Below are 18530 nucleotides of genomic sequence, written 5' to 3'. Positions count from 1 at the left end.
TGTGTCTCCCCAAACAATTTTCCTGTCCTTTCCAGCACCAGCGACACTCTTGTCGGTGTATCGGGGCTGGGAAGAGTAATTCGACTTTGGCTGAGAAATCAGATGATGCCCTGGGGGGAGTCGCTTTTGGCAATGGTGACCTGGCTCGGTAGATGGAGCCCAAGGGCTGCTCCACCAGTGGCCCCCATCAGCTGGATTTCAAATTGCTCTGCAAATTCGCTGCATGGAAAAAAAAAAAAAAAACAGAAAAAAAGACCTTCTGAGACACACAAGAACAAAAAATTAAAATTATGATTTGTCATTCAACCATGCGTCCAGCTGGATCTGTTTAAAGATATACAGAAGTCATCTCTGTAAGCATACAGCAGAAGATTCCCCCCATTTGCAGAGAATGGTGATATCTGAAATAAAAATATTGTTTTATTTTCCACATGTGCTAAATTTAAAAAAAAAAAAAAACAATCAGCAAAATATTTTATTATTCACAGCAGTACTATTAACACCCAAACTTTCTGATAATCTAGGTAAAAAGAATGTAGTTGTTTGCATAAAATTTAACAGGCACTATGAAACTCCAATAATAGCTTCTTTTCCCTCCCTTTAAATATTTCAGGGCTGCAGAAATTTGCTTTTCAATTCAAATTCTGCTGATAGGCATACTGCATGCGCTAAAAAACGGTTTCTCAGAAGTAGATTAGTGAATAAATATCTGAAAAAAATAATTACCTTTCTTCATCATCTATGATAGAGATATAGATAAAAGTCTGGTTCTGGCCACGATAAAAAATGACAGAATCATTATGGATGATGTAGTCAGCGTTCGGAAGTGCAGAAATACTTCGAGAAAGGAAATCGGCTGTTACATCGCCATATATTCCACACTTTCTCACAACAGGAATCATGATTAATCCAGCATCCTCTTGCACTTCAAGAAAAATTGGGAAAAAAAGTTATTTTATTTCAAAATTTGTGAGAGAGCCACAGGCTTATCCTCTAAACCATAGTAAAAACCTCTGGTAAACTTACCCTGTAGAAGGATATACTGTGGATCAAATTCTATGATGCCTTCTGCATTATCACTTTTTGCTATAGTGACTCGTACTGTGGAGATATTTCCTATTACTGGGGGTTGATCTATCTGTAGATCATTTTCCTTTACGGTGAAATCAAATCCACTTGCAAGAACATAAAAAGGAATATTACATTAAAAAAAAATCTTGCAAAAGTATTGTAATGCAAGTATGACAATTTTCAATTACCACAAATACTTTTATTTTCTGACAGTTACCACTGAAAATTTCTGGTCACACTTTTTCAAACTATATCTGCAAAACTGGCAGTTTTTTCACAGAAATGTGGATCTTTCGCTTTTTCTTTCACATTTTATCTTCTTCTTTGAGTTTCATGTGATTTGACAACTTCTATGTAATGGATGGACTTTCAGCTTTAATAAATCTTAATCAGCAAAATCTTAAAATTAATGTTGAAAGAATGTGGATTGCCATACATCCAATTTGTATGATTATTACTATTATAGCTGCCATATGAAATTTTACAGTAAAACACCTGAAATCCAGCGGTGCCTTTATGCAGGTGGATCAGATTCCAAATACAGTTTGATCTCCTGCTTTTAATTAATTTTATCTTATAATTAATTTTATCTTTACCTTCCTTAGAGTTCCACTTTGGTAATCATCACTGAAAAGTCTTCAGGACCTTCAGGAAAGTCGTCATCATGAATTTCAACCGAAATCATTCTACTCTTCTCATGTGGTTCAAATAACAGTTCCCTTACTGTGGGGGTGAAATCAGCTCCCTCCTCTGCAGTCCCATTTATTCTCTGGAAGCAAAGACGCACTTTGCCATAGGATCCCCTTGAACGCAAAACAGTGATGTTAACCTGAGGGAGAGAGGACATTTGCTTTAAAAAATGGCTTGGCTTTTCTGTTACCATTCTGAGACTGTTCTATAGGCACCTTCTCAACGGTTCTGCCAGGTAACGATTTGCTGCAGTAAGCGCAGAATACACATAATTTAACAGACGGGCATCTTTCTCAGAGTATTAAAAACACCAAAAGCCTCAGATGGACTATGCTATGATAAATGCAGAATAAATCTCTGCCTTTTTTTTTTTCCTAAAGTTAAGTATAAATCTACCGACAATATTGATATCTATCGATATTTTACGTAAGAAGTAATTTTAACCATATACCCATTTTTCTTCTTCTGTTGTCAGCAATACTTCTCGTGAAAATGTAAACTCTCTGTATGGAAAATCACTGGCGGCCATGGTAATATTTGCTGTGCTGCTAGATTCGTTTATGAGTCCTCCATCACTGATCCCAGTTAATTCAAATGTGTAGTAATGCTTCTCCTCAGGACGGTTATCATCGACAGCCTAGGGAGAAGAATCAATTAACCATTTCCAGGTAGAGAGGTATAACTAATTTCTAATCAAGATGCTGGCTAGATAAAAGGAAGAACCTGAAATAGCTACTGGTGTAAAATCTCTTGTACCTGTATTAGAACCACTGCTGCACACTGCCTGTCTCGCATTGTCAAGGTCCCCGACGTCTCAATAAATTCTGTGTGATGACGGGGTGTTATATTCCAATATATTATGATTTCACCAAAAATCCCTGGGCCACGTGTCAGGCTGCAGAATGCAAACACAGATTTAATCTTCTACCTTTAATATTTGATACCAAATCCAGAGATATAAAGCATAGATATTGCTGTGCATGGAAGAAATGTTACCAGCACTGTGAAGCTTGAATTTTAATCTATTAAGTCACTATTAAGATCTTTACCATAACCTCTTCAGAGCAATAACGTGTCTGCAGTTCTGATTTACTTCCCCATGTTGGGAGGCATCTTGAGCTGGTTTTTTTGAGCTGAAAACAGAAGGGAAATGGGACTTACGGGTAGCACCCAGAGGTAATTTGGTTTTGAAGGCAGAAAGATACGAGAATAGTACTATGAGATCACTTGAGAAATGTTCTGTGTGCTGATGTCTAAAAACCTAGAGGCTAATCCTACTCATGACATTCTCGGTGAACTGAAGCATGGCAAGAAATTGTCTATACCATGATCTAGTACATGTTCTAAACTGGTGCTGCACAAAGCATCCCTTTGTCTGTTGGGATTCTCAGGGCAGCATGAGAATCCGTTTTCTTGCTTCTATTTGCTGTTTCACTAAGGGAAAGTGTTGTAATACTTTTTCTCCAATTCTGTTAGAAGGTATGGTAACATTGTGATTTCTTCATCTTGTTTTCAGCTGACTGAATGCAGTGAAAGAATTGCATCTTGTTTCAACTAAGACCCAGTGCTGCTTTGGTTATGCTGATCATCGTAACAATGTACCGAATTTCAGCTCAAGCACCAACCCTGAACTGAATCCTGAAAAGCACAAAGCATCTTCAAATACAATTGACTGCCTTCCCCTATTCCTTTGATTAGAATCCTCTTTCCTTTAATGAATCTATGTTGTAAATAATTGGAAGACATACCTAAAGCTCCTCAGCAATACTGAAAAGACACCTACGTAGTATGTTCTGCCCTTCTTAAAAAACAAGCATCTAATTTTAAAAATACTTATGATTTTAGAAGTGATAATGAAATGCAGCATTCAATTAATTCTTGCCAAATGTGGAGCCTCATAGCTTTTGAAACAGAGCTGTTTTGGATAAATGAGTGATGTACTCGCCTAATAAGAGCAGTCCCATTATAATTTCCTGAAGGTTCTCCAATCAGAACATGCTGGGATGAATGTGCTATCTCAACCACCCCAGAAGCTCCTTCATCACCCACAATAATGATGGGTGCAACACCTATGAAGAGAACAAAAGCTTCTCATGGTAAAACAAAGCTAACTAGTGAGGTATTTTTTTAGCATGTTTGGTGACACAAATGGTTAAGCACCAGCTTCCCGGGGAGCCCATGGAATCCCCAACCTTGGAGATATTCAGAATTTCAGTAGACAAGGCATTCAGTGACCTGATCTCATTGTGAAGGCAATTCAACAAGATGACCCCCCTAGATGGTCTCTTACAAACGAAATTATTCTACGTTTCTTACAGGTCCGAACCTGGTTTTGGTTTCTGCTTGTTTTTGTTAAACAATTCTTTACAGACAATGTTGATTATCTGAACACAAAAGTCTACGCCAACACTTGATTTAGACGGAAAAAGTACGATCTAAAATTCTCTTTGATTTCTTCAGATAAGGAAAAAACTGAGGGAAAAATACTGACCTCCTTTTGTCACAGGAGCTCTGCTAGCTCGTTTCTTCTATGTTGTTTCTGGGGGGAGTTGGGTTTTATTTACGGGGGGACGTTTGAGTCGATTCATGTGAAGATACACAATTCTGCACTAGCTTTTAAGAAATGTGTCTTTTTTTCAGACCACTTCACTTCTTCACAGAATATCAGTTCTAACTATAACATTCAGCACATATTCGGCTCCTCTCTTTGACTTGTAGAACGAATCCTAAAAGATACATCTTCTTAGGACTTAGGGCGTCTAGCACACAGACAGCCGCGGCGCGAAAGCCGCGTCCACAGGACACAGAACCCGCCGCGCCTCGCCCCGAGCTCCCGCCGAAGCGGCGCCCCACTCGCCACGCCACCAGCTCTGCTTTTCAACGTCCCCCCGACTAACGGGGGCTGCGCCGCTCCCGGAGGGACCGCCGGAGCGGGCACGGGCGCTGCGCCGGAGGGAGACACGGCTCCAGACCGCCAGCCTTCAGCGCACCTGCCCGCAGGGTCACACGCCTCCCGCCAGCTTCGCCAGCTCGGCGGGGGGGAACCGGAGACGAACGCCTCCGCTCCGCGCCGCGCCGCGCCGCGCCGGCAAATCCCGCCCCCTCCCCGTTCCACCGGCACGGTCAGCCCCGCCGCGGCCGCACTCACCTGCCGCCTCTTTCGCCGCTCCGCTCCCGCCAGGCGCTCGTGCTTTGGGCATGCGCGGTAGAGAGACCGCAGCACCAGCCCCTTGCCGCGTCCCGGTTGGCTGCCTAGGACACGTCAATCACCTCTCTCGCCGCCTAGCAGCGCTCGCGAGTCGGGCATGCGCAGTACGGAGACCTCAACGCCCGCCCCTCTGGCAATCTGATAGGCGGACAGAGTGGCGACTGACGTGCCTAGGCAGCCAACCAGCGTTCCGTCCCTCCAGCCCCCCAGCCCTCCCGCGCCAGCAGCCGCGTTGCAAAGGGGACAATAAACCGCGCTCCCCTGCTTTCCGCTGAAAAGGGGGGCGGCTGGGTCCCCGCAGCAGAAAAAACCCTTCCGTCCTGCATTGCCCTTCGCCAGTACAACTGCACAGCTGGGAACTCGGCAACGTCAAGCGGCCGTCTGACAGACGCACACTCGGAACTTGACTAGGCTGGCGATTTTGGCTGGCTTACACACACGGACTTGCACTTCTCTGAGGAAACAAATTCTTTTTTAAGCACAGCCTCTCCTTGGGGAAGAAAAAACGCCCCCTCCGCGCTCCCAAACACTAGGCAGCCGTGGGGAAACCACCGAAAGCCAAGACCGACAGCAGCAACGTGGAGTGCAATCTGGCTTCAATTCTGATCACGCACTTAATGGCCTCTCCCAGGCCTACCAATGACTGCTCCTTTTCTGCAAGGACAAACTGAACGTCCTAAACTGAAGACTGCACGAAACACAGCTCCACTGGCAGCCCATTTGCCTCTTCTCAGGCTTCCACGGGGAATATCTTGTAGCGTCCTCCAACTCGCAAACGTTCTTCCTCAGTCCACGGCCCTAGACGCGGAATCTCCTGAGCAGCGAGCGGAAACAACCGCGCGGGATTTTCTTCACGGCACCGAGAAGGCGGCGCTGGCAAAAAAGCAGGCCAAAGCACCTAAACCCGTCTGCCAGTCCCAGCCTGCGGCCAAGAGACCGGGAGCACCCTGCCCGAGGGGCCGCGCACCCCGCAGCTGTACTTGGACGACCGTGTGCGTGAAAGCAGGTGTGTCTACAAACGATTGTCTGTCCACATGCGTGTGCCTTGATGCAGGCTCCGTTCGTGCTTAAGCTGGAGTGAGTGCACAGCTGCGCCGTTTGTTGGCAAAGCTCCGCATGTTGCACGACGTTGCCCAGTCCTGCATTTCTCATGCAGACAGATACACGGGAGCTCTGCTAGTAAAGGAGCAAAGACAGTCGTAGGCAGAACTGAATGCTGCTCCGAGCTACTTCTCACCTATGGCAAATGCTTCACAGGGGCCCGAGGAGAGGCGCTCAGCAGCCGATCTACAAAAGAAACGAAACAGATCATGCCTTAACGCGAAAGAGCAACAGGGCATCACTGCGCAAGTTTGTCCCTGATCTACAGCTGAGAGCGAACACTTGTGTGCTTGTTGGAGAGATTGTGTCTTGCCTGTAAGTGTCTGGGAGTTTGGGGCAAGTCAGTGTGGCTGGTTCGATAATCAACGTCTAGGATAGCTGCAGAGCGGTCCCTGTTGGTGTGGGGACAGTGTGCCTGTAGGTCAGTCTGTGTTCCTAGCATCTGCTGTATCGATCCGTCGCTCCACACGCGTGTGAGTCCATGTCTTTCTCTCCACATACTTGTGTGCTGATTTCGTCGCACATGTGCATCTGTGCTAGTGTTGAGCTCAGCGGAGTGTGTCTCTGGACACTTGGTGTGCGTTGGCTGTGCCTGTGTGTAACGCAGCACAGCCACGACTGCCTCGGTGAAGAGAGACCAGGGAAATCATCTAGGCAGAGTCAACAAAAGAAAACCGAAGAGCGATTAACGTGTGCTCGACAGAGACGAATTCCCTGCGCTGACATTTCTCAGTAACGCCAGAAGAAAGCTGAGGGGTAGATCGACCGGAGAAATGCTTCCCTAGACGACATTTAGCGAATGAACTGCAGTGTGCGCGGCTTTCGGGATTGTGCCTGAAAACTGCGAAAACCAGCAGAGCCTGTGCTCAAAAGTTGGTGGCTGTGTGACTGCATTGATGCACGTTCCCGTGTCTGCGAGTGTACAGACGGCTGTTTCACGTTCACACAAAGGCACCTGGTCGGGTTTTTCTTCTGTGCATGCACACGCGTTTCCGTTGTCTCTTCGGAACAGACGTAGCTCTCTGCATGCTGAACGACATGGTAAAACGCGTCTGTCTATATTTTGGTTAACAATCGAGGGTGCGTGTTCCGTCAGCGGCATTTCCGCAGACGACTCCGCAGAGCCAGTTCTGAAAGCTCCGCACACCAGGAGTGAATGTAGAACCAAACAATTGCACCGGTGCGCTCGTAATATATTCTGACGGACGTCTTTTATGCCATAGCATTACGAACGTATTTGCGTTCAAGCAAGTATCACAAACAACGTGTGAAGCGAGGATTTGTGGGTATTTTCTCCGTACGGCATGCTTCGTGGTAGCTTACTTGCCGATCGCAGTCTTAGCGGTTTCTATACACGACTCGGTACAGGGAGAGAAAGAGAGTGCATCGGAAAACTTGCGTTTTCTGAGCTGGAACCCAGTTGCTACGCCTTCTGGTTGTCCACGTGAACACACACGATTCCCCACTGAAAACCAAGCAGAAACCTTTCCACAAACTCCCAGGTAGGCGCACCCACCACTTCGTGCACGCGAACGCAGCTAGAGAAAAGCACCTAATTTTCCACACTGATGCTTAAGCAAACGCCAGGCCACACACAAGCACACATCTGCAAGCGCGCCCACTCCCATCTATGCACAGAAAGACGTACGCGAAACGTATTGACATGCTTGAGGGTAAACAGGTGTGCGTTGATGGTTGGCGTACTGCATCACACATACGTGGCTGCACGAGACTATTCTTTTGGAGGGTACGTGCAGATACGTCCCTGTACTTGGACGACTGTGTGCATGGAAGCATGTGTGTCTACAAACGATTGTCTGTCCACATGCGTGTGCCTTTTTGCAGATTCATTTCGTGCTCAAGCTGGAGTGAGTGCACAGCTGCTCCGTTTGTTGGCAAGGTTTCGCGTGTTGCACGACGTTGCCCAGTCCTGCATTTCTCACGCGGACAGATGCAAGGGAGCTCTGCTAGTAAAGGAGCAAAGACAGTCGCAGGCAGATCTGAATGCTGCTCCGAGCTACTTCTCACCCTTGGCAAATGCTTCACAGTGGCGCAAGGAATAGTGTTCCGCAGCCGATCTACAAGAGAAACGAAACAGATCATGCCTTAACGCGAAAGAGTAACAGGGCGTCACTGCGCAAACTTGTCCCTGATCTACAGCTGAGAGCGAACACTTGTGTGCTTGTTGGAGAGATTGTGTCTTGCCTGTAAGTGTCTGGAAGTCTGGCGCAGGTCAGTGTGGCTGATTCGATAAACAACGGCTAGGATAGCTGCAGAGAGGTCCCTGTTGGTGTGGGGACAGTGTGCCTGTAGGTCAGTCTGTGTTCCTAGCGCCTGCTGTATCGATCCGTCGCTCCACACGCGTGTGAATCCATGTCTTTCTCTCCACAAGCATGTGTGCTGATTTCGTCGCACATGTGCATCTGTGCTAGTGTTGAGCTCAGCGGAGTGTGTCTCTGGACATTGATGTGCGTCGGTTGTGCCTGTGTGTAACGCATCACAGCCATGACTGTTCCGGCGAAGAGAAACCAGGGAAATCATCTAGGCAGAGTCAACAAAGGAAAACCGAAGACGGATTGACGTGTGCTCTACAGAGACGGATTCCCTGCGCTGACATTTCTCAGTAACCCCAGAAGAAAGCTGAGGGGTAGATCGACCGGAGAAATGCTTCCCTAGACGACATTTAGCGAATGAACTGCAGTGTGCGCGGCTTTCGGGATTGTGCCTGAAAACTGCGAAAACCAGCAGAGCCTGTGCTCAAAAGTTGGTGGCTGTGTGACTGCATTGATGCACGTTCCCGTGTCTGCGAGTGTACAGACGGCTGTTTCACGTTCACACAAAGGCACCTGGTCGGGTTTTTCTTCTGTGCGTGCACACGCGTTTCCGTTGTCTCTTCGGAACAGACGTAGCTCTCTGCATGCTGAACGACGTGGAAAAACGCGTTTGCCTATATTTTGGTTAACAATCGAGGGTGCGTGTTCCGTCAGCGACATTTCGGGAGACGACTCCCCAGAGCCAGTTCTGAAAGCTCCGCACACCAGGTCTGAATGTATAACCAAGCAATTGCACAGGTGCGCGCAATCACATATTCTGAAGGACGTCATTTACGCCACAGCAGCACGAAGGTATTTGAATTCAAGCATGTATCAGAAACAATGTGTGGACCGAGGATGCGTTGGTATTTTCTCCGTACGGCACGCTTCGTGGTAACTTACTTGCCGATCGCAGTCTTAGCGGTTTCTATACACCACTCGGTATAGGGAGAGAAAGAGAGCGCATCGGAAAACTTGCCTTTTCTGCGCTGGAACCTAGTTCCTACGCATTGTTTTTGTCCACGTGAACACACACGATTCCCCACTGAAAACCAAGCAGAAACCTTTCCACAAGCTCCCGGCTAGGTGCACCCACCACCTTGTGCGTACGAACGCAGCTAGAGCAAAGCACCTGCCTTTTCACACACTGAGGCTTAGGTAAATGCCTGTCCACACACATGCACACATCCGCAAACGCGCCCACTCCCATCTTTGGACAGAAAGACGTACGCGAAACGTGCTGACATGCTTGAGGATAAACAGGTGTGCGTTGATGGTTGGCGTACTGCAACATGCATACGTGGTTGCACGAGACTATTCTTTTGGAGGGTACGTGCAGATACGTCCCTGTACTTGGACGACCGTGTGCGTGAAAGCGTGTGTGTCTACAAACGATTGTTTGTTCACATGCGTGTGCCTTGATGCAGGTTCCATTCGTGCTTAAGCGCGAGTGAGGGCACAGGTGCGCCGTTTGTTGGCAAGGTTCCACGTGTTGCACGACGTTGCCCAGTCCTGCATTTCTCATGCGGACAGATGCACAGGAGCTCTGCTAGTAAAGGAACAAAGACAGTCGTAGGCAGAACTGAATGCTGCTCCGAGCTACTTCTCACCTATGGCAAATGCTTCACAGTGGCCCAAGGAAAGGCGCTCAGCAGCCGATCTACAAGAGTAACGAAACAGATCATGCCTTAACGCGAAAGAGCAACAGGGCGTCACTGCGCAAACTTCTCTCTGATCTACAGCTGAGAGTGAACACTTGTGTGCTTGTTGGAGAGATTGTGTCTTGCCTGTAAGTGTCTGGGAGTTTGGGGCAGGTCAGTGTGGCTGGTTCGATAATCAACTTCTAGGATACTTGCAGAGCGGTCCCTTTTGGTGTGGGGACAGTGTGCCTGTAGGTCAGTCTGTGTTCCTAGCGCCTGCTGTATCGATCCGTCGTTCCACACGCGTGTGAGTCCATGTCTTTCTCTCCACAAGCATGTGTGCTGATTTCGTCGCACATGTGCATCTGTGCTAGTGTTGAGCTCAGCGGAGTGTGTCTCTGGACACTTGGTGTGCGTTTGCTGTGCCTGTGTGTAACACAGCACAGTCACGACTGCCTCGGTGAAGAGAGACCAGGGAAATCATCTAGGCAGAGTCAACAAAGGAAAACCGAAGAGGGATTGACGTGTGCTCGACAGAGACGGATTCCCTGCGCTGACATTTCTCAGTAACACGAGGAGAAAACTGAGCGGTAGATCGACCGGAAAAATGCTTCCCTAGATGACATTTAGCGAATGAACTGCAGTGTGCGCGGCTTTCGGGATTGTGCCTGAAAAGTACGAAAACCAGCAGAGCCTGTGCTCAAAAGCTGGTGGCTGTGTGACTGCATTGATGCACGTTCCCGTGTCTGGGACTGTATAGACGGCTGTTTCACGTTCACACAAATGCATCTAGTCGGGTTTTTCTTCTGTGCGTGCACACGCGTTTCCCTTGTCTCTTCGGAACAGACGTAGCTCTCTGCATGCTGAACGACGTGGTAAAACGCGTCTGTCTATATTTTGGTTAACAATCGAGGGTGCGTGTTCCGTCAGCGGCATTTCCGCAGACGACTCCCCAGAGCCAGTTCTGAAAGCTCCGCACACCAGGACTGAATGTAGAACCAAGCAATTGCACCGGTGCACACAATCACACATTCTGACGGCCGTCTTTTATGCCACAGCAGCACGAAGGTATTTGCGTTCAAGCACGTATCAGAAACAATGTGTGGACGAGGATGTGTTGGTATTTTCTCCGTACGGTATGCTTCATGGTAGCTTACTTGCCGATCGCAGTCTTAGCGGTTTCTATACACGACTCGGTACAGGGAGAGAAAGAAAGCACATCGGAAAACTTGCCGTTTCTGCGCTGGAACCTGATTGCTACGTCTTCTGGTTGTCCACGTGAACACACACGATTCCCCACTGAAAACCAAGCAGAAACCTTTTCACAGACTCCCAGGTATGTGCACCCACCACCTCGTGCGCACGAACGCAGCTAGAGAAAAGCACCTACATTTTCACACACTGATGCTTAAGCAAACACTTGGCCATACACATGCACACATCCGCAAGCGCGTCCACTCCCATCTTTGGACAGAAAGACGTACGCGAAACGTGCTGACATGCTTGAGAGTAAACAGGTGTGCGTTGATGGTTGGCGTACTGCATCACGCATACGTGGCTACACGAGACTATTCTTTTGGAGGGTACGTACAGATACGTCCCTGTACTTGGACGACCGTGTGCGTGAAAGCGTGTGTGTCTACAAACGATTTTCTGTCCACATGAGTGTGCCTTTTTGCAGGCTCCATTTGTGCTTAAGCGCTAGTGAATGCATAGCTGCGCCGTCTTTTGGCAAAGCTCCGCGTGTTGCACGACGTTGCCCAGTCCTGCATTTCTCATGCGTACAGATGCACGGGAGCTCTGCTAGTAAAGGAGCAAAGACAGTCGCAGGCAGAACTTAATGCTGCTCCGAGCTACTTCTCACCCTTGGCAAATGCTTCACAGTGCGCGAGGAATAGCTTTCCGCAGCCGTTGTACAAGAGAAACGGAACAGATCATGCCTTAACGTGAAAGAGTAACAGGGCGTCACTGCGCAAGCTTCTCCCTGATCTACAGCTGAGAGCGAACACTTGTGTGCTTGTCGGAGAGATTGTGTCTTTCCTGTAAGTGTCTGGGAGTTTCGCGCAGGTCAGTGTGGCTAGTTCGATAATCAACGTCTAGGATAGCTGCAGAGCCGTCCCTGTTGGTGTGGGGACAGTGTGCCTGTAGGTCAGTCTGTGTTCCTAGCACCTGCTGTATCTATTCGTCGCTCCACACGCGTGTGAGTCCATGTCTTTCTCTCCACAAGCATGTGTGCTGATTTCGTCGCACATGTGCATCTGTGCTAGTGTTGAGCTCAGCGGAGTGTGTCTCTGGACATTGATGTGCGTCGGTTGTGCCTGTGTGTAACGCAGCACAGCCTCAACTGCCTCGGTGAAGAGAGACCAGGGAAATCATCTAGGCAGAGTCAACAAAGGAAAACCCTAAAGAGATTGACGTGTCCTCGACAGAGACGGATTCCCTGCGCTGACATTTCTCAGTAACCCCAGAAGAAAGCTGAGCGGTAGATCGACCGGAGAAATGCTTCCCTAGACAACATTTAGCGAATGAACTGCATTGTGCGCGGCTTTCGGGATTGTGCCTGAAAACTGCGAAAACCAGCAGAGCCTGTGCTCAAAAGTTGGTGGCTGTGTGACTGCATTGATGCACGTTCCCGTGTCTGCGAGTGTACAGACGGCTGTTTCAGGTTCACACAAAGGCACCTGGTCGGGTTTTTCTTCTGTGCGTGCACACACGTTTCCCTTGTCTCTTCGGAACAGATGTAGCTCTCTGCACGTTGAACGACGTGGTAAAACGCGTCTGCCTATATTTTGGTTAACAATCGAGGGTGCGTGTTCCGTCAGCGGCATTTCCGCAGACGACTCCACAGAGCCAGTTCTGAAAGCCCCGCACACCAGGACTGAATGTAGAACCAAGCAATTGCACAGGTGCGCGCAATCACATATTCTGACGGCCGTCTTTTATGCCACAGCAGCACGAAGGTATTTGCGTTCAAGCACGTATCAGAAACTGTGTGGACCGAGGATCTGTGGGTGTTTTCTCCGTACGGCATGCTTCGTGGTAGCTTACTTGCCGATCGCAGTCTTAGCGGTTTCTATACACGACTCGGTATAGGGAGAGAAAGAGAGTGCATCGGAAAACTTGCGTTTTCTGCGCTGGAACCTAGTTCCTACGCCTTCTGTTTGTCCACGTGAACATACACGATTCCCCACTGAAAACCAAGCAGAAACCATTCCACAAGCTCCCAGCTAGGTGCACCCACCACCTCGTGCCCGCGAACGCAGCTAGAGAAAAGCACCTACCTTTTCACACACTGATGCCTAGACAAACGCTTGGCCACACACATGCACACATCCGCAAGCGCGCCCACTTCCATCTATGGACTGAAAGACGTACGCGAAACGTGCTGACATGCTTGAGAGTAAACAGGTGTGCGTTGATGGTTGGCGTACTGCATCACGCATACGTGGCTACACGAGAATATTCTTTTGGAGGGTACGTGCAGATACGTCCCTGTACTTGGACGACCGTGTGCGTGAAAGCGTGTGTGTCTACAGACGATTGTCTGTCCACATGCGTGTGCCTTGATGCAGGCTCCATTCCTGCTTAAGCTGGAGTGAGTGCACAGCTGCGCCGTTTGTTGGCCAGGTTCCACGTGTTGCACGACGTTGCCCAGTCCTGCATTTCTCACGCGGACAGATTCAAGGGAGCTCTGTATAGACGGCTGTTTCATGTTCGCACAAAGGCACCTGGTCGGGTGCATCCCAGATACAGCATCCCAGATTCAGCATCCCCGATACAGCTTCGCGGATACAGCATCCCAAATACAGCATCCTAGATACAGTCTCCTAGATACAGCATTCTAGATATAGTATCCGGGATACAACATCCCAGATACGCCATCCCAGATACAGCATCCCAGATATAGCATCCCATATACAGCATCCCAGATACAGCATCCTAAGTACAGCGTAATAGATACAGCATCCCAGATACAACATGTCGAGCTGTGCTCCTCTCCCATACCAAGTGCTGATCGTGGGGCTCAGAGTGAGGGGGGGCAGCGAGGGGGTCCGTGGACTGGAATAAGTTTTGTTTGGGGTTTTTCAAACGCCTCTGCTGACACGTCGTATAAAAACCGATTGCTGCAGTGCTAAGGAATGAACAGGAGGATGAGCAACAGACTGCAGAAACTGCTTGCGTTTTGGTTTATTGAAAAATTCGTATTGAACTCAAAAAGCAATACGATCTTGCAGTGGTCTTCTAATAGCTAGTGACAGCTTTTAATGTACTGGTTTGGAACTTTGAGATGAGATTGGAGATGAAGGGCTGTTCCATTGTGGAATATTGCAGGAGTAAATTTCAGGCATTTCAGCATGCCTGGCAGATCTGCAGCTTGATAAAGACCTCAGGCTGTTTGGTTTAATCAGACTTTTGTAGATCCCACCTTCACTGGTCAAAGCACCGGCTGCCAATGTGTTTTCTGGTGTTGTCACTTCTTTCTGACCAAAGACGGCAGAGGCAGCAGCTCTACTGGTGGTGTCTGTTTTATTGAGACATGGGGATCTACAGGAACTTTAACCCGAAAGCTCAGGAAGCTGTGGTCCGTGGTCTATCTTTGTAATGTGTGTAGATTCTTCTGCAACGTTTGTGAGTGTGAACTGCTGTGCAGGTAGAAGGAAGAAAGATGTGTGAGCTAAAGCAGCAGGAAGGCTGCAGCCGTGTAAGCCGGGGGTGCAAGCGGCACGAAACGGGCTGCAGCGGCGGAGGCCTCGGTCTCGGGCCGTCCCGGGCAGGCGGCGGAGCCCTCGGTCCCGGGCCGTCCCGGGCAGGCGCAGCCCGAGCGCTCCCGGCCCCGCTGCCGCTGCCCCGCCGGGGCCGGGGCCGCGCTGCGGGCGGACAGCGCCGCTCTGCGGCCGGCGGCGGCTCCGGGCCGGGAGGGGGGGCGGGGCCCGGTGGCGGGCGCGGACGGGATTGGCTCCTGCGCCGGATGGGCGGGGCCACGCTGCGTAAGTGCGGGGGCGGAGGAGCGCGTGCCGCCGGTGCGGCGGCGGGAGGAGCGCGCGAGGAGCGGCGGGGCCGGCGGTGAGCGAAGGGCGGGCGGACGGACACCGGGGAGACCGGCCGGGGCCGCCCCGGTCCCGGCTGAGGGGGGAGGCTGGAGGGGGAGGGACGGGCTGGTTTGGGCAGGAGGAAGGTGAGGGGCAGGCAGCCGCAACAGCGCGGCCCCGAGCCGGGTCGAGCAACGGGCGAGGGGGAAACACGCGGGCGGCTGGGAGGGAAGGGAGCCCCGGGCTGAGCGCTGCGCGGGGCTCGGGCGGGGCCGTGGGGCGGAGGGGGGAGCCCGTGGTGCCACAGGGCAGAGGGAGGAAGGCGAGCGGGAGGGGGCGGCGCCGGGGCGGTGCCAGGGGGCGCGAGGGGCGGGGGCGGCGCTGCCGCGGGGAGGGGCCGGGAACGGGGGGAGCGGCGGAGGAGCCTGAGGGCGGGACGGCGCGGAAGGAGCTTGGGCGGGAAAGGCTGAGGGACCTCAGGGAGGGGGTGACATCGGGGAGGCTTTGGTGGGAAAGGCTGAGGGACCTCAGGGAGGGGGTGACATCGGGGGGGCTTTGGCGGGAAAGGCTGAGGGACCTCAGGGAGGGGGTGACATTGGGGGGGCTTTGGCGGGAAAGGCTGAGGGACCTCAGGGAGGGGGTGACATCGGGGGGGCTTTGGCGGGAAAGGCTGAGGGAACTCGGGGAGGAGATGGCGTCGGGGAGGCTGCAGGGGGCAATGCTGAGGTAGCTCAGGACGGGATGGCACTCAGGTCTGGTTTCAAAGGGAAATGCTGAGGTACCTTGAGGAATGGACGCTGGGCTGGGAGCTATGAACACATCAGACTGGTTAAGAGAGTGTTCATGACAGAAATTTGTGCAGTGAAGTATTCCAGCAAAGAGCGGGAGAAGAGCCAAACTTAGATCAGGCCTCCTAGGACGCCTGCAGGTTTGGGGACAGGGATGACGAGGTTGTTAATCCGGTCCTAACTGTTTCTTTCTCTGTCCCTCTCTTGCAGCACCTGACTGAATGGAGGAGCAAGTGGACGGGAAGTTCCTGCGCCACACACAGATCACATTTATCGCTCTCGCCCTCAGAGACCCGGAGATCCAAACCGTTCGCATCGTGCCTTGAAGCAGCCTATGCTCATGCGCTTCTCCCAGGGAGAAGGCGGAATGGCAGTGACTGGCCACGTTAAGCCACAGGGTGCTCACTGTGCAGCTGTCAAGCCCAGCTCTGCATTAGCTCACACCTGCGGTTTTGCGCCGCACACGCACATTTGAGTTGTCGCTGGTTGTTGCAGCGTTTGGCTTTGGTGAGGACAGCGTGTGTTTGTCAGCAGTTGGTGTAGGGGGTATCTGGAGGAGAAAGCGATATTTCCGTGCCAGAACTGGTTGGTGTTTGCATGGTATTGTGGCGGTTGTTCCCGCAGGCGATGAGTGCTGGAGCATTATTGCAGGATGAGGGGATTTTGGAGGCTTGTCTGTGAGATGCACTAGAGGCAGCAGCTGAAAGCGAAAGGCTGAGATTTGGAGGGTTTGTGGGTGGGTTTTGGGCAGTTGTCAGCTGAAGAGTTGGCTGTTTGCAGGTGAGGTGTAGGGCAGAGGGTGAAGCTGACTTTGCCTGGGCGGCGCAACTGGCTGGGTGTGCAGAGCTGAGGAGAGCGGGCTGCTGCGGGTGACCCTAAAGCTGGAGAACCAGCCGGCAGCTCCAGACGCTCCCGCTGCCGGGCAGGGCCGTGCAGGCCAGTGCCCTGGGGCACAGCGACGTGACCCTCCGCAAGTACCAAAGAGCAGGTGAGGACCGTGGGCATTTGTACTGAGCTGTGACATCTCTAACCCGTGACATTGGGGTCCAGCCTGAGCAGGGCACGTGCGGAAGCTGTGCTGCAGGGAGGGCAGAGCTGAAGGGAAGGGCTGTGCCAGGGGCTGGTGCCAAGGCAAGGTGGGCGCGCTGTGGGGTGTGGGGAGGTGTCAGCCCCGGACTCAGCCCCTGTCTGACTGTAGTGCCCTTGGGCTGGTGTAGCTCAGTCCTCTGTGTGTTTCTCTTCAGGGGGAGCAGCATGCAAAGGAAAAGCAAGGAAGGAGGTGAACCCATGAGGAAGAGTGATGGATAAAGAGGGTTGGAGCGCACCTGCCAGTCAAGAGGGATCAAGAAAGAAGACACCGGTGGTGGAACCGCAGGTCAGGAGAGCTCAAGGAGGGAGAAAGGTGACTGTGGCTGTATGGGATTTTCTAGCTCACACACCAATGAAAACAGTTTGGATAATAAAAGAAATGTATGCAAAACCAATAATTAAAGGCAGAGAATGTTTATATGCTATGTATGGGGTAGACCTGAAGGTATATTTCTTCCTACAACGAAGGAGAATTCGCGATACATGCTGCTGTCAGCAACGACCAGTAAGCGACAAGACTCTATTTACTGATGCCTCTGGTCGCTCACATAAAGTTGTAATTACATGGCTAAACTCAGATACCCAGTGCTGCAAACACAAGGTAGAAAAAGAGACCAAGAGTCAAACAAGTTCTTGAGCTGACAGCTGTTAGGATCGCTTTGAGGTGTTCTGTAACAAGCCTGTGAATGTTGTAACTGGCTCATATTATGTGGCTGGCATACTTAACCGCCTGGAAGCTTCTTTTCTTAAGGAAGAGGATAATCCTCTTTTGATGGCTGAATTGAGAATGCTATGGTTTCTAATAAATCATAGACATCATAGGTATTATGCAATGCACACCCGCTCTCGCAGTGGCCCTTCCAGGACCACTTGCGGAAGGCAGTAGGAGGGCCGATGCACGAGCTGTGCCGCTCACTGTGCCTAAAGCCTTGGAGCAAGCTAAATGATCACATAAATTCTTTCACCAGAGTGCAAAGGCGTTAAAACGACAACTTCAAATGACAGTGGATCAGGCCAGGAGCGTTCTCATGTCCTGCCCTGATTGCCAACAGTTGGCACCCGCGCCATCCACAGAGGGTGTTAATCCAGGAGGGGTTACTGCCAATGAAGTACGGCCAGCGGATGTAACGCATTGTTCTGAATTGGGTAAATACGTACGTGTTTCCGTAGACGCTCATTCCAGATTTCTCGTTGCTGCTGCACGCGCTGGTGAAAGAGCACGAGACGTCTGTAACATTGGTTGGCATGTTTTGCTGTTTGAGGAGTTCCACGATCTGTAAAACCAGAGGAAAGCGGAACGCACTCTCGATTAGAGGAGCGATCCCCCAGCGCGCTGTAATAGAAGTGCCTGCTTTTTAACACTTTCAAACCAGTGTTAAAGAGTCTGTTTGACGACTTTTCGGTATCATTTTTGGCGACGAGGATGGGATAATCTGCCTGACCTGCCGTGGATCCCAGGATCTCTGGGACCTTGTGCCGGCACCGGGGAATTCCTGGAAGGGACCACAGCTCCTCGGACCAGCTCGGGACGCGGGTAAAACCCCATCAATGAGATAAGGCACTTTCATTGTCTGGTTGCGTTGGCACGCTGCCTGCGCGAG

This window comes from Nesoenas mayeri (assembly GCF_963082525.1).
Source record: "Nesoenas mayeri genome assembly, contig: SCAFFOLD_36, whole genome shotgun sequence".
Taxonomy (NCBI): domain Eukaryota; kingdom Metazoa; phylum Chordata; class Aves; order Columbiformes; family Columbidae; genus Nesoenas; species Nesoenas mayeri.
Note: the sequence above shows the minus strand (reverse complement) of the source record.